The sequence below is a fragment of the Mus caroli genome, chromosome 4 (genome assembly GCF_900094665.2).
Source record: "Mus caroli chromosome 4, CAROLI_EIJ_v1.1, whole genome shotgun sequence".
NCBI classification, from domain to species: Eukaryota; Metazoa; Chordata; class Mammalia; order Rodentia; family Muridae; genus Mus; species Mus caroli.
This window is the reverse complement of record NC_034573.1, coordinates 110,088,312-110,105,186: the sequence shown is the minus strand read 5'-3', so window position 1 is coordinate 110,105,186 and position 16,875 is coordinate 110,088,312. Positions and strand designations below refer to the sequence as shown.

At 42.2% G+C, this 16,875-nt stretch overlaps 1 protein-coding gene across 2 annotated transcripts in view; it reads right to left on the bottom strand.

Annotated features, from left to right (window-relative positions):
- Window positions 1–13,027, bottom strand: part of Foxj3 (forkhead box J3) — a 93,957-nt gene extending 80,930 nt beyond the window's left edge. For both annotated transcript variants that reach the window (XM_021160896.2, XM_021160897.2), the window contains exon 1: window positions 12,845–13,027. The gene's annotated coding sequence lies outside the window, so the exon portion shown is untranslated. The remainder of the gene's footprint in view (window positions 1–12,844) is intronic.
- Window positions 13,028–16,875: the final 3,848 nt, after the last annotated feature.

The window sequence follows — 16,875 nt, the reverse complement described above, 5'->3', positions numbered from 1 at the left end:
AAAAAAAAAAAAAAGCCTGTAAGTCTAGTGTAATGGCACGTGCCTTTAATCCTAGCAGAGGCTGGTAGATCTCATGAGTTTTGAGGTCAGCCTGGTCTACATATCAAGTTCCAGGTCAGACAGGGATACAAAGTAAAATACTATCTCAAAAAATCTATTAGTAATAATAAGAAAATAAAAATAAAAAACAGCACATCAACACAAAGGAAAGACACTTGAGGTATATGGAAAAACTCCCAATTGTTGAACCCTAATAAATGAGGATTCATTTTATTTTATATACCATGGATTGGCAACAGTATGGGGGATCAAACCCAAGACCCCACATGTCTGATAAGCATTCTTTCACTAAACTGTATACCTAAGACCTCTTATTACTTTTTATGTTGACACAGGATCTCACTAAATTGCCCAGGCTGGCCTTGAACTTATGTTGTAGCCAAAGCAAGTGAAGTCTGTGATCCTGCTGCCTTAACCTCCCAAGCAGCTAGAGTAACAAGCCCACACCACCAGGTCCAACTTATGCTTTATATACTTCGGCACATACTCACTAGAAGTAAGTAGACTGAAGTCTTTGGATATTATTTATTCAGCTTCAGTATTTGTACAATTAATTTTCTTAAATTTCAGGAAGCAAAGAATGAATATTACCTCTGAGAAAATGGCATATGTAATCAGAAGAAAAAAAGAGCACTCATTTGATAGCTCTATTAAAAAGGATTCTCTCTGAATCAACACTAAGAAATTCTTGTAAATCAATGCAGGAGCTGAACATGAGCCAGGGTAGCGCCTCAGCTAAAAAGAAGTATATACAATCTCAAGCTTCATTAGAAGGGCAACAGCCTCCTAAACTCTTCACTTAGTTCACACTGGAGTACTGCGCTGTTTAAGCAGGGCATATTAAGAACACTTACAAAGCCGAGTGCTCAAAGGAAAAGATTCACAATACTAGTGAAGAATTTAGAAACCAAACGTTCGCAGTTGTGGTGGAGAACTATGAGGGAGGGGAAAGTGGATCTTTATGAGTTTGAGGTCAGCATAGTCTACATACCAAGTTTCAGGGCAGCCAAGACTGTGTAGCAGTAAGATCCTATCTCCATTAAAAATACAAAGGATATCATGTCAAATGTAAAAAAGAAGCTAGGTCCATTTAGCCTGAAGAAGAAAACATTTTTCAGCTTCACAGCTCACTTCTAGTATATAGACTTAGAATATTATTTTCCTGAGGCTTTCCTGGCTGTTAATGAGTATTCAAAAAAGTGAGAAAAACATTGTATTTTTTTCACTTCAAAAGACACAAAAAAAACCTATTCAATCATCTTGTTTTTTGTTTTTTTGTTTAGGGGGGTTGTTTGTTTGTTTGTTTGTTTGTTTTTTCTTTTTTGGTCTTTTGAGACAGGGTTTCTCTGTGTAGCCCTGGCTGTCCTGGAACTCACTTTATAGACCAGGCTGGCCTCGAACTCAGAAATCCACCTGCCGCTGCCTCCTGAGTGCTGGGATCCAAGGCGTGCGCCACCACCGCCCGGCCTGTTCAATCATCTTAACTACTTCGTGAATGCGCATGAAAAGGTGACAATTTATTGATTTCCCACAATTACTTGCCAAGCTTCAAATACTAAAGAAACAACAATAAACATTTTAATATCCTGTTATAGAGTTTGGGAAGTTTCTTTTCCTCTCTCTCCATTATGCCTCATCTCTTAAGTTTCTGATTAGTCTTTCAGTCTAAAATGCCCATATCTCATCCCATTCCAAATACTATCTGTTATATGAAGTTTTCCTCATCAGTAGAAGCAAAACCATTACTTTCTGGTAAATCCATGGCTCTTTAGCTACATCTGCCGTTGGGAACAAACTTGACTTTTAACTGCCATTTAACAATTCCTTACATACACAGCACTCAGACTGTCCATTAAAATAATTATTTTTAAATACTTGAAGAGTTAAACTGTGGAAAAGAGAAAGACTACAGGCTCTACTGTTCCACAGAGGAAAAAAGATTGGTTAGTAGTACATTTTGCTTCATTTAGTGCTTACATAAAAGAACAGGCTATCTACCCTTTTTTCTTTTCAGACATGGTCTTAAATCTGGCATCCCTACTGGCATTCAACTCACTATGTATACAACAGGCTGACCTCAAATCTACTGCAAACTTCCTGCCTCTGTCTCCCTTCCTGAGTGCTGGGATTACAACACTCAGTACCATGCCATATTGGCTACTTTTCAACTACCACTGATGACAGGCTTGGGAAGAATAGCTAAATGGCCATGCCTTAAGTGTTCTAGTAGGAAAGTTCAATGGTATGAATGACTAACTCAATATTCTAGGAACTACAATTTATTTATCTCATCATACTAGGAGAAAGGTAACTTGATACATACTATTTTTAGCAATATTAACATTCTTAAAATTAGCTGCCAGGCAATGGTGGCTCAAGCCTTTAATCCCAGCACTCAGGAAGCAGAGGCAGGTGGATCTTTGTGAGTTTAGTTTAGGGTCAGCCTGGTCTACAGAGTGAGTTCCAGGACATCTAGGACTACACAGAGAAACCCTATCTCGAAAAACAAAACAAAAATTAAATTGAAATACAAAATGCCTTTTTATGTACTACTTTACTGAATATGTAAAAGTTCCCTACAACACTTTGTGCACAGTAAGTCACTTGCCATTTAACATTTCTCATATACCCAATGGTGGTCCCATCAGATTATATCACCAGTAACATCACAGCCATCAATGTTTACATAAGCACACTGATTGTCCCCAGTGACAAAGTCATCTAACATTTCTCAGAACATGTCCCTTTGTCATTAAGAAACAGAATTGCAGAAAGGATAAAAACAGAAAGACATTGTCTCCATCCTTAAGAGAAAATGTAAGGATCTTTCGCGTGGTACAGTTTGGCTTTTAAAGCAGGATCTTACTACTTGCAATCCTGCCTCTACTAGAGTACAATTTCTTAAATCATGATAACAACCTGGTAACCCCCTATAAATCAGAATGCCTAAATCACCTCTCTCAGTAAAAAAATGTTCCTTAGACAATCAAGCCTTGAAGCACATACCATAATGCAAGCACTTGGGATACTGAAGCAGAAGGATTGTGAGTTGAGGGTTAGTCTGAACTATATACCAAGATCTTATCTCAAAAAACAGAGAAGGGGGGCTGGTGAGATGGCTCAGGGGGTAAGAGCACTGACTGTTCTTCTGGAGGTCCTGAATTCAAATCCCAGCAACCACATGGTGGCTCACAACCATCTGTAACGAGATCTGACACCCTCTTCTGGAGTGTCTGAAGACAGCTACAGTGTACTTACATATAATAAATAAATAAATCTAAAAAACACAAACAAACAAACAAACAAAAAACAGAGAAGGGGCCAGGCGGGGGCGACGCACGCCTTTAATCCCAGCACTCTGGAGGCAGAGGCAGGCGGATTTCTGAGTTCGAGGCTAGCCTGGTCTACAAAGTGAGTTCCAGGACAGCCAGGGATATACAGAGAAACTCTGTCTCGAAAAAAAAAAAAAAAAAAAAAAAACAGAGAAGGGGGTGGTGAAGAAATGCTTCTTAAGGGCAATCTTGGGGTTTTTTACATTCATCATTTCTGGGTGTGGAGTGTGTACCTGAAAAGGTCAGAGGGCAATTTTCAGGAATTGGTTCTCTCCTATTTTCCATTCCATGTGGGTCCTGGGGATCAAACTCAGGTTGCCAAGTTTGGAAAAAACTGTCTTTACCCACTGAGCCACTCAAGGGCATGCTTTGCATCAATGGTTCTCAGCATTTTATTGTAAATAAATAACCATGAGGCCCTCAGCTCTTCTTAAAGCCATTCTTCCACACCCCTGAATGGATTAAGTTCTTCAAACAAACATGCTAAACACTGCTTTTCCGAGTATAAACTAGTCATCAGAAGCAATCAGAGGCACCACTATTACTGGAAGAACAGCTCTGTAGTATCTCTTAAACTAAGCATCTGTGGTCTTTGATGGCATGAACCCTACTTTTCACTTGTCTGGATATAGACAGATAAAAAAATAAATGACCAATCAAATAAGAGAAATTAACTAATTATTGAATTCCTGGATTAAAAACATTAAACAAACATTAACAATTTTGTTTTTCTTATTAAAAATCAGTCAGAGAATGAAAGCAGGTAAGTAAATCCTTAGGTCTCATTTCATTTCAAACTAGACTACCATTTCAGGTGATTTAACTGAGAAATAACTACTATAAGTAAACCTAGGATTTCTGGTTTGCTTCTGAGGGAAAAATTTTCTTGAAATGAACAAATTCTAATGCAAAGAAAACCTTAAATCACCTAACACACTCACAACTTGACCCATAATACTATAATCAAGTCATTTATCAAACCAATTCATCTCTATTAACTTCTTAGCAAATACTTCAACAGCACCAAGCTTAAACTGCTCTTCAAAATAGTTATTTTTCGATTTGTTATACTAACCATAAAAATCAAATTTTCTGAATGAAACATGTTCACTGTATAGAAAGGTTCATAAAAAGACACTTGAAATTACCCACTGTCATACTTTTCTCCCAGTCTGCTTTTTGTTGTTGCTTTGATTTCTATTCAGTAAAACTGCCTATCAGTCTCTTCTTACCTACCAGGCAACAGACAACTGGTCTCACTGTATGACAATAACCCAGACAGATACCTGCATTAGAACCATATTATGTATAATTTCTCTAAAATTTATTAGCAAATACTTCCATTCTGAGAGAAAGGGTGAGAGACCTAACTGCTACTTAGCAATCCTTAAATTCCCATTCTGATTCTTCCCTATCTCACCTCCAGAATACTAACAGCAGAAATGGAGACTCAAGTAAGAATGCTTCCAATGACTAAAACTGGACCTAATTTAACAAGAAATTGTACTTGTTAATTTTACATGAAGCTTTACAATATCATAGATCCACAAAAGGACTGATCATTTGGGATCTCCATGGCCTTTCACTTCCATGTCAAAAACCTAAAGTCTGTTCCTCACTATAACTTCATTAGTTTTCTACTTTAAAAAACAAAAACAAAACCCCACAAGAATAGTAATTAAATAGTAATTAAATGACATTCTTGTCCATTGACTTCATGGGTTACCCTACCTGTATTACAGGGCTGTTTTAAGTCCCAAAATCCAACATCAATCATCATCCAGATGTAAGGTGGAAATATTTCCAAAGTACACGCACGTGTTCTAATATGACACATAGTTTCTGACATACCAAGTGTTTCTGATGGTGTTTGCTACCAATTTATACATAAGATAAAACCATCAATCTATTTCAGACCTTACCTGTCTAGCCTGTGTAAAGTGTTACAGATTCATATATCCAAGGAAAACAGCAGGAACACCACTCCCTACAACATTTATGTCCTACCGCTATTCAAAGAATCAACCTACCCTAGACTGTTATGTTAACTGCTGTGACTAACTCATTCCCAAAAGTCCTAAAAACCACACAACAGAAACTTTAAAGTACTTTAATAATCACCCAAAATCTAGAATGTAAACAATAATCTATTTCTATCATACTATAACCTCCTCCCAAAGTTTACCTCTATAAACAAACAAAATATGACACTGCTACTAAATGCCAGCAGTCTTGTGACCTAGTGAAGTTCTCTCACAAACCTCACAGCTAGCAGTAGAAACTAAGATCTATTGGTGGTTTAGAAGTAAAGTCAGATCTCAACATTAGGCAAAAGTAGATTCCAATTTATGTGGTTTTTAATATGTATACACTGGCTCAAAACTTTGATTCTAACTGATCCTATTCCACTAAGCAAGACTTTTACTGGCTGGGAAGAAATTCAGTTGCAGCTCTTAGCTTTGTACTTGTCTTAATCAGCGTTTCAATTCCTGCACAAACATCATGACCAAGAAGCAGTTTGGGGAGGAAAGGGTTTATTCGGCTTACACTTCCACACTGATGTTGATCATCAAAGGAAGTCAGGACAGGAACTCAAGCAGGTCAGGAAGCAGGAGCTGATGCAGAGGCCATGTAAGTAAGGGATGTTACTTACTGGCTTGCTTCTCCTGCCTTGCTCAGCTTGCTTTCTTATAGAACTCAAGAAGGACTACCAGCCCAGGGATGGCACCACTCACAAGGGGCCCTCCCCCCTGCCCCCTTGTTGAGAAAATGCCTTACAGTTGGATCTCATGGAGGCATTTCCTCAACTGAAGCTCCTTTCTCTGTGATAACTCCAGCTGTGTCAAGTTGACACAAAACTAGCCAGTACAGTACTCCAGATGAAAATTTTGACTTAAAGTCAGGTGACTAAGTAAGAAAAGTCTCCTTTAGACACAGTCATCAGGAAATGATGGCCAACTCTTCAATGAGCTCAAGACTCTCCACTACACAGGACTTGAAAATAATGAAAAACAGCATAGGCAGTTGGTGATCACTCTAAGAATTCTCTTGGACTATTCTGTTACACTTACTTATTGTGTGCATGTGGGGACAGGCATGCCATAGCGCCGACACAATGGTCAGAGGACATTTTGTGGAAGTCGGTTCTCTCCTTCCAGCATGTGTTCTGGGGACCAAAGCCATCAAGCTTGGCAGCACACGCCTTTACTGACTAAGCTACCTCACCAGCTCTTTTTTTTTAGACTTATTGTATTCATCATATACATGTCTATATGGGTGAGTGGAAACAGACACCAGAAGAGGGTGTTGATCCCTTAAAGTTGGAGTAAAGGCATATGCAGCCCACTGGGCTTGTTACATGAGTGCTAAATTCCAAACCCTGGTCCTCATAAATGCACAGCAAGCACCTCAACCTCTGAGCTGTTTGTCAGCTAAGACTATATTCTAAAAGTTGCTCTTCATTAAGTCTAAATCTGTCATAGAGTACTTCACTCACTGAAGACTGAAAATAAAGACAATGTGGTGTTAGTAAAGCTCCAATCACACCAAAATAAAATGTTAGATTTATGGTAAAATTCTTAAAGCAACTGAAGTCACTACAAAGTATTAGAAACTGGGTATCAGAGTAAAAGTTCTTATTGTAGTATTAAAGTTTGGCACCATGAGTCATTTGTTTTGACCTGATTGTACAAGAGTATTCACCAGTTTGAAAAAGTATTCAATTCTCATTATATAAAATAGAATAGCAGCTAAAGGTACCTATCAACAAAAGGTTACTTAAAATAAGTAGAATGCCATTGTTACAAATATAAGTACAACATCTGGTTTCTTGCAACAAAGCTATTTCCATAACCCAACAGATGGCCCACAGTAATAATGCTTTGCTGATCTGGTTATAACAAATTCTATTAAATCAAAAAATCCTGTACAGCGGATGCCTTTCCCAATTTCAGTATAAGACAATCTCTTTAGCCAAAACACAGTACTTCGGTTCTTTTTGTACACTGAAATACAGTTATGCCACCTACAATGGTCAAATGTTTTGAAAGTTATTATGAAGTGCTACTGTGTGTGATGTTTTCCTGAGTTTTGAGGAAGAAGAGGTAGAGTATCCCCCTGTGGGACTGAAAAGGTAACTGTTCAAAACGGAAACAAAATCTGAGTTAAGAGAAGACTGCAGAGAGAGGTAGAATTGAGTTCTGACTCTTAAGCTGAAGTTTCTGAACAGTGTCAATGAGGAAATCTACAGGACAGAAAACATCACCAGTGAAGAGCACTGTTACATATGTAGTTGTTAGCTGAGATACTGTCAGGACAAACAAAACAAAACACACTGAAGTCTAACTATCTACCTTGTTTTAGGTCCACATTAAAAAGGAATGCTCGTGCAATGTCAAGTAATATTCCACTTCTTCTCCAAGTGTATTCAAATCCTATCTTCATATTCTGGCCCTGCTCTTCCTTGACACAATTTATTAATTCATAATCAGTAAGCAAAACAGTATAGTAATTAATTCTGACTTCTGAAAATAGACAGTGAAACTTCAAAACTTGGTTCCTTCCATCCCTAGCTAAGTACCCATAGGCAATATTTCACCTTTCAGTGTCCATTTCATCTGTGAAAATCTGATAATAAAATCTACTACTCAGAGATCATATAATGATCATATAATGGATGTATTCTAAACACTGTTGCTAAAATAAGATCTCAAAATGTTCATCACATTAAACACCATTAAAGTTCTAAAGGACAAAAATATAAAATCTCTTGTTTAAACAGAGCAAACAAAAATATTCTGCTAAGTCTTCACTCTAAGTCCCAAAGAGTCATCATAAGAATTCAGTAATTCCCAGGTTGAGTATGGTGGCTCATCCCTTTACTATATCCCAACACTAAATAGAGGCAGAGAATGACTTCAAGTTCAAGGGCAGCCTTGCCTACATTCCAAGTTCAAGGACATTCAGCGAGGCACAACAGAACTTTTTTGTTGTTGTTGTTGGCAAAAGAGGAGACACTAAAAAGCAAAATATGAGATTTCCCCAACTGATATGGACTTCTCAGTCCCCTAGATTCTCCAGGAATTTGCATAGGGATGCTTTAAGTAGCAAAGAGTGGTGGAATTGGCAAAAATAAATAACAATAACATCTGCTCCAGCATTTCAAGTGCAGTCCTGGCCAGGTCACCTAATATAACTAACTGTTCATCCTAAAGATGTTTTCCCTACACCACAAGTTTGCTGTGTAATCAAACAAGATGTATGAAAATACACATAGATCATAAAGCCCTATACATGCTTAAGGACCAATTATGACTTGCTTACCTTTAGATCCCTAATGCCTAGTAGAGCACAGTAGTTTATAAAACTAAAAATTAAGCCAGAGTTGGTGGAGTGAAGTTGGTAGAGTGAAGGGTTTAAATGAACTAAGAATGGATAAAAGAATAGTATATCCATACTGTAGAATATCCGACAATAAAAGGGAGTGAGACACTAACACATATCAACAACCCTTAAAACAAGGGCAAAGTTAGACACAAAAGACTGTCGAGGTAAAATAGTGTGATCCTTACAGGTGTGAAGGGGAATGTCTTTAATTGAGGCCTCAGGGGGCAGAGGAAGACAGATCTCTGAATTTGAAGCCAGCCTGGTCTACATAGAGGGTTTCAGGACAGTCAGAACCCTGTTGAAAGAAAGAAAGAAAGAAAGAAAGAAAGAAAGAAAGAAAGAAAGAAAGAAGGAAAGAAAGAAGGAAAGAAAGAAGGAAAGAAGGAAGGAAGGAAGGAAGGAAGGAAGGAAGGAAGGAAGGAAGGAAGAAAGAAAGAAAGAAAGAAAGAAAGAAAGAAAGAAAGAANAAGAAAGAAAGAAAGAAAGAAAGAAAGAAAGAAAGAAAGAAAGAAAGAAAGAAAGAACGGAGGGAGGGAGGGAGGGAGGGAGGGAGGAACAAAAAAGAACTTTCTTCAGAACACTAGTTTCTTTTTGGTTTGTTTGTTTGGATAGTTTTTCAATGGGTAGCCCTGACTGACACTCCTACTCCTCTGTTTCCCAAGTACTGGGGTAAAAGGCATAGAACACTAGTTTCTTTTCTGAAGACAAACTCCATTTTTTGATCATTGAATAACTCTGATATGATAAATAATAATAATACCAGAGGAAATCTTAACCAGCATAAAATCAACAGATCCTGTGAATACCTAATTTGTCACCTGTTACCTTTCTTTTAAAATCCCTTCTGGTCTAGTTCAACCATCTTTGCATTAAGGTCGCTGTCTGTGATTTTTAAAACTGAACTAAGCATTGTCAGCAGTCCTACCTTGTAGAAAATCTTCCTATTCTTGGCTTCTGTGACAGAAATTACTTCTTGGTTCTTCTCAGAATGCTTTATTTCCTATTAGCCTACTTTAAAACCCCAAATTCGCCGGGTAGTGGTGGTGCATGCCTTTAATCCCAGCACTTGGGATGCAGAGGCAATCGGACTTCTGAGTTCAAGGCCATTCTGGTCTTGTGAGTGAGTTCCAGGACAGCCAGGGCTACATAGAGAAAACCTGTCTCAGGGGAGAAAAAAAAAAAAAAATTCCCCAGGTTTTCCCACTATACAATATCCCCCCCACCTCCCTGAAAAACATTTACTCAAGTGTTTTACTACCACTTACTGTAGGCCCATCACTGCAAATCCACAGCTCACCTGACTACCCACTGTAAATGATAATCAAATGCATAGGTAGGAAACTACCTAAGTCACTTCATGATTATAAGACATTAAGATGAAGACTTAATAAATTAAATACATGTAAGAGCTTACAACAATTCTGGGAATGCTATAAAGCATTCAATAAATGCTATTATTTTATTTCACAACCAGTTTCTTATGTCAGACTATATTCCTAAAACTCTCCAAGAATACTCTGGTCAGGCTCCCATTTCCTGCACACTCAGCTTACAAAGAGACCTTCTTCAGATACATCCTTTCACTGTCTTAAGAAAGCATACAGCAGCCTACCAAACCAAATCTTCTGTCCTGACAGATCCTCCCCAAGGTACCCTAGCCAATCTTGTAAGTACACATATTATTCACCAGTGCAACACTCTGTGACAGTCCCTGTAATCTTCTCAACACACTTGCATCCTCACCTTTTTTAATTTTTTATGAAAATTCCTTTTTCTTACCACTTATTTGGTTGCACTGTTTCAAATATAAGTCTGCTGTTATTTAATGCACACAACTGGTGTGTATAGAGCTACTTCTCCATAAGTAGAGACAACTTCTACTCCTTTTCAACAGAAGTTGAAGCTTTCAGACACCAGTGTTTTAGTCCTAGTCTCTTTATATATCTTAGCTCATAGCACTGTATTTTACAGAAGTATACAAATGCTGACTGCTCTGCTATAAAAATGTGCCTCAGAGAATAGCAGAACATCTATTTTTCACCGCCCCACCCATACTTAGCGTAATGAAAACAGATAGAATCTGTATTTCAATACTTTTATTCTACATAGAAGGAAAAAGGAAGAATGTGCTGACACTTGTATCAGATAAATAGGGGAAAGGCACGATCAAAAATACATTTTAGACTACAATGTAGGCAGTTAGAGTAGTAACACAGTCTGTAATTTCAGTACTTGGGAAGTGAAGGCAAGATCAAGAGTTCAAGGCCAGCCCTCACCACACTGAATAAGAGGACAGCCTGGTCTACATAAGACTATCTAAAATTAAGATGAAAAAAGGGAAAACTTCAGTTTGAAAAACAAGAGAATATTGGAAATTTTCACACCGAAAGAGTGACTTCAAAACAGTAAGTTTTATTTCACCCAAACTAACAAACTGAAAGCCAAAATAAACAATCTTGACCTCATCCACAAAACACCTAATAAAGGCATGAGAAACTCCCCAGCAACCCACAACAGAGAACATGGTCCACCTCAAATCCAATATTAAACCAAACAGGGAAGAGCTTCAAGTTCACCTAAAACAAAACAAAACACTCAAAAATGAAATCACATCTGCAGAGCCCTTCCGATCATAACGATGGGGATCACTTGGAAAAAAAAAAGAGCAGCAGCTATCGTTTTCTCCATAAATACTATGGTCTGTCACTGCTACTGTAAAGAGAGCAATCTGTGGTCTCCCAAGAGCGAAACACAGAAAGATGTAAATGTTAACCTGAAAGAGCTATTAAAGGGAGATGAGGAGGGAGACACGTATTTCAAAACAGTGTTAAAAAACAGAGCCCAATAGTACCTACTGCATTTTAGAGATGTGGAATAAAGAACTTTCTTCTGCAAAAGCAGCAAGCAGGACTACCTAGTCCTTCTACTAGAGAAAAATCTATGTATATTACACCCAATAGAACATGCATGCTTTCTCACTAGGGAACAAAACACAAGGAAAAACTAAAGACAAATAAACAGTGAAAGGCGAAAAGAAGCCCACCAGTTTCGAGCGCCCTGACACAACTCATTCAGAAATGTAGCAACAACTTGAGCCCTGCATCAACACAGACTAGAAAATACTAGGCCACAGTGACACAAGAAAGTAGACTAGAGAAAGGAAAACCGTACACACCAACACATCAGTTGCAAGCGCCTGCTCTCTGGAGGATTAAGCAGTAGAGAAAAGAGCAAGAGCTACTGGAGCTCAAAAGATGTCAATGAACTAAGATCTGGTCGGTCCCCTAGTAGTCTCAATTTCCTAAGAGTACAACTCTTGATTCTTCCATCAAACAAGTCATCCTCGGCAAAACAAACTGACCTTAACACCTTCCCCACGCTGCCCGGAAGAAATCACGGGGTGGAGGGGAGTAAAGCAGGGAGGGGGGGGGGGGAAACATCCCTACCAACAGCAAAAAATGGAGGGAGTGGGAGGGACGGGGCACTACCACGTGGGCAGGATGCAACACACGCAGGACAGCAGCAACACGTCCGCATGCGAAGGCTGCCTTTGCCCCAATGCCAGAGAAGGGCCGGGGGACAGAATGGGAGAGAAGGTGGGACCCTCGCCCCAGCCTTCTCAGCCCCGCAGGGCACCCGCGACCCACAAGGCAGCGGCCGCCTTCCCGGCAGAATAGCGCCTGGAGGGCGAGGAGGGGACGACGCCGCATCGCGCCGGGAACAGGACGAGCCCGGGCCAGGTGCAGGTCACGGAGCGACGAGGGCGCGACTGTCGCGGTCCTCCGCGGCCCCGGCATCCGCGGCGCGGGCCCACCTGGGGGAGGGGAGGGCGCGAGCGGCGTCGGGCTGAGGGGCAGCGGCAGCTGAGGAGTGGCGCCGCGGGTGAGGGAGGGACGCCACCCGGCCGGCCCAGCCTGGCGCCCACCGCCGGCCACAGGGAGCGTGCGCCGAGGACGGCGAGCGCCGCTCGCCCAGGGCAGCCCCCGCCCGCGTCCCGGGAGATGCCCCAGCCCCGCCTCCCCGCCCGCCGCCCCAGCCCCGACGAGACCCTGGCGACGCGTGCTCACCTCAGGCTGCGCAGGCCGGGACGGCCCGGCCGAGCCCCCGGCCGCTGCGTGCGTCTCCGTTCCCCGCGAAAGGTCCCAACGGCGCCCTCAGAGAGCGGCCCAGGCCCGGAGCGGCGCCGAGAGTGGTGGTGGCGGCGGCGGCAGCGGTGGCGGGAGCAGCCAACATCCGGGGCCGCGCACCCGGAACTACTTCCCGACCCGCTCCCTCCCACCCCCGCCTCCCGCGACGTCTCAGCGCTCCGGGCCCGGCGTCCTCGGCTCCACGGCCCGCCCCGTCGTTGCTGCGCGATGTGCGAGGGATCCCTCCGCGGGGACAAGTAGTGCCTCTGAGCTCCCGCGGCTCTGCCTGCTTGCGGCCAGCGGGAACCGGCGGTGGGCGGTGCGGAGCGCCTTGCAGTGTTTGCGACTCGGACTTGACAGCGGCGGGCCGAGGCGGCCCCGGCCCCACTCCCCGGATTCCAATTCCTGAGGAATGCGCCTCGTGACCTCCCCGCCTTCCAGCCTCTGCCTCTGCGCGGCCCGGACAAGCACACAGCGCGGATTTTCCCGGCCGCCACCGGGGCGCTTTGGACCTTGCTTGGGGACACGCGTCCTTCGGAATGTCAAGAACCCGGGTTCGAGGCCCCTCCCTACCCAGGCATGTCATCTTGTCATTACCCGTGCCGCGTCATCATCTCCATCTCAAGTTAGCTGGCCAGGTCGTGGCCTCACTATCAACAGGTGGAGCCTTTAGTAGGGTTGTTCAGACTTCTGGTAAACTTTGGACTTTCCCTAGGTCTTCCCTGATCCTACCTCTGAACTGTTAGCGTTGACAATCTGTGCTATCCTGTTACACTTAATTACCTTGGGAGGTATTTGCTGAGCAGACGCTGCGTTAAGTCACGTACTCTTCCCTGCAGCCTCAAGAACAGCAAGTGAAGAGCAGTTGCTCAGTATTTGGACATTAGATGGTTAGATGGATGTCAGTAAGTTTGGTTGAATGAGAAAGCAAAGGTCTGAGAGAATTGACCCTGGCAACCTTGCTGAGCTAAGACAGTGTGAAACCATCCTTCCATTCCTTCGTGGAGCATTGAACACTTTCATCTGTCAAGCATCTCCTGGCAATGGGAATTCTAAAGGTTTATCCACTCATTTGTCCAACAAAGGCATAAAAAGTCATTGTACCAGGCACTACTGTAGTGCTTCAGATTAATCAGTGAACAGAAAAGGCGGGTGGAGGGGCAAGTATCATTCCCTCATGGGCGGAAAGGTGATAAAAAATAAAAAGAATTACGTAATAATGTTAGAAAACATTGAATGATACCTCGGGGGATCGGGGAGGAGCACTCAGGACAGAGCTGTGGAACACTAGAAGGATAATCCTTTTAAAAAGAGCTGCCTGGGTGAGCCACAATAATAAGGCAACTTGAATCAGAGGTTTGAAAGAAGTGAAGGGATTTAATGTAATTGTGGTTAGAACATCCCTGTGAGGGTCAGGAGAGGTAAAAGATAAGGACAGAGGGGGATCTTGTGGGCTATTAACAGTCTCTACAGAGCTTTAAACAGTGAGTGCTCTACTTAGAGTACAGGGTAGGAAGACAGAGGCTACAATACCCAGGGACAAGGTGATGACCTAAATTAGGACAGAACCACACAGGAAAATAAGACACGGGCTTTTATATTTTTAAGCACTCAGTCTAGGGGCTAGCAAGATGGCCCAACAGGTAAAGGAGATTACTCCACAAGCCTGGAACCTGAACTTAATCCCTGGAATCCATGTAAAGTAGAAAAGAATCAATTCCACACACATGCTGTGGTAAGTGTGCTATACACGTGTACACACACACCACAATAAATAGTTAGAAAAAATAATTCATCTTGATGCGTGCTCATAACTTCAGCTCTAAGGAAACTGTGGCAAGAGAATGACGAGTTTGAGGCCACCCTGGTCCACATGGACTCTGTCTCAACAACAAAGAACTCATAGTCTAGTGAGACATAAGTAAACTGATTACATAACATCATGACAAGGAGAACATAGTCCCACCACCCCCCTTGCCAGTCTTCCTGGGGAAGGGTAGACTGCCCCAGAGTTCCGGTTCATGGAGAGAATTAGAATTACCTGGTTGGTTGGTCAATCAAGTGGCTCCTCAGTTGAACATAATTAACACTAGCCTTCCCAACCTCTCAGGTCTCAAAGTTCACCTTCCTCCACCTAGGCTCGAGACAGAATACCAAAGAGCAGCCTGGATACTGCTCTTAGAGAGAGAGAGAGAGAGAGAGAGAGACTGATACAGCTGTTTCTGTTTGTGGGAAGGGTAAACTGAAGCCAGGAGTCACCAGGATTTGACCTGAAGATCAGGATCATAAAAGACCATAGTCAGGAATATCTCTGAGACACTTAAGTAGAGTCAGCCAGAAGATAAAGTACAAAGACAAGCAGGGACTTGGCTCTAAACCACTTTGGCTACCTCTGTAATGGCTATTCCTGGTTGTCAACTTTATCTGGAATGAACTACAATCAGAATTGGAGGGCACACCTGTGATGCAGATCTTGAGGCTGGAAGAGACATTTCAGACCTAGATCTTGGCATGGAGATCTTGAGCCATAGTGGCCATGAAAAGTTTACACCCAGGCAAGGTAGTACATGCCTTTAATCCTGGGAGACTGAGGCAAGGAAGATCTCTGAGTTCAAAGTCAGCCTGGGAAAGAGCAAGTCCCAGATCCACACTGTTAATCTGGGCCACACCTTCTGCTGGAGACCTACCACAGCTGCCCATTGTCGGCTTAGTTAGATTACAGACACACAGTCATCACAATAAATTCACTTAACACATAGAGACATTGCATAAGTTCTGTGATTCTAGAGAACCCTGACTAATACGACCTCCTCTTACAAGTCATGGACAGGACAGGCAGTGGTGGCACATGCCTTTAATCCCAGCACTTGGGAGGCAGGGGCAGGCAGATTTCTGAGTTCGAGGCCAGCCTGGTCTACAAAGTGAGTTCCAGGCTACACAGAGAAACCCTGTCTCTAAATAAATGTCATGGACTGGACACTTCTTACTGTTTAGAATTCTGAAATACCATCCAGGGATATTCATTCTGGCTTACAGGGTGCATAGAATAAGAGAAAAAAAAGATTTACATACCTGCTAGGGTCAGGTGGTAAACCTCTGCCTTTGAGGAACAGAACCAGAAGCCACAGAGATTCAAAAGGTGGAGAACCAATAAAATTGTACTTTATATGGGATTCCTGCTATGGATAGAAGGTAGCTGGTCTGGCTACAGAAACAAAAAAAAATTAATAATGGTAAGAGGACAGATGTGTCAATTTGCTTTGCTATAGTAACCTGTTCACCATGGGTTTTCATCCCATAACATTGTACTGTATACCTTAAACATAGAAAATTAACACATGGAAAAGTACACACAGGCATGTGTGCGCATGCAAGCACACACACACACACACACACACGATTGCAATGGCCATAGCAACAAGAAAGGTTCTGGGACCTTGCAAGGAAGAAAAGTTTAAAACCAAGGTTGGAAGGACAGACCTAAGTACAAATCTATTATTCCTTAACTTCATGTGTTGCCTATATCAAATTTAGTTTCTCTCCATCTCTGTTCCTGTATCTATGAGCTGGGGATTTTAATCAGAGACCTAGCCAAAGAGTTTGTGCACAGGTGTCATCGAGCCAAAGCCCCCACAGACAGCTGTTCACCATATATGTGGTGGAGAGTTCCCATAGGAAAGAGTAGTTTGCTGTCTTGGGAGATGCAGATAGGTTGGGAAGGAAGGGTGGAGCAGGCCAGCTCTCAGGGAAAAGGTGGTAAGCCTGGGGACAGATTATTGAGGCAGATTGTGATTCAGAGAGATGAAGGTGTTGCTGTTCCTTACTGTTTTCAGTCTTTCTCCAGCTTCATGTGGATTGTAAATTCCCTGAAAAGGGGGCTGGTGAGATGGCTCAGTGGGTAAGAGCACCCGACTGCTCTTCCGAAGGTCCAGAGTTCAAATCCCAGCAACCACATGGTGGCTCACAACCAT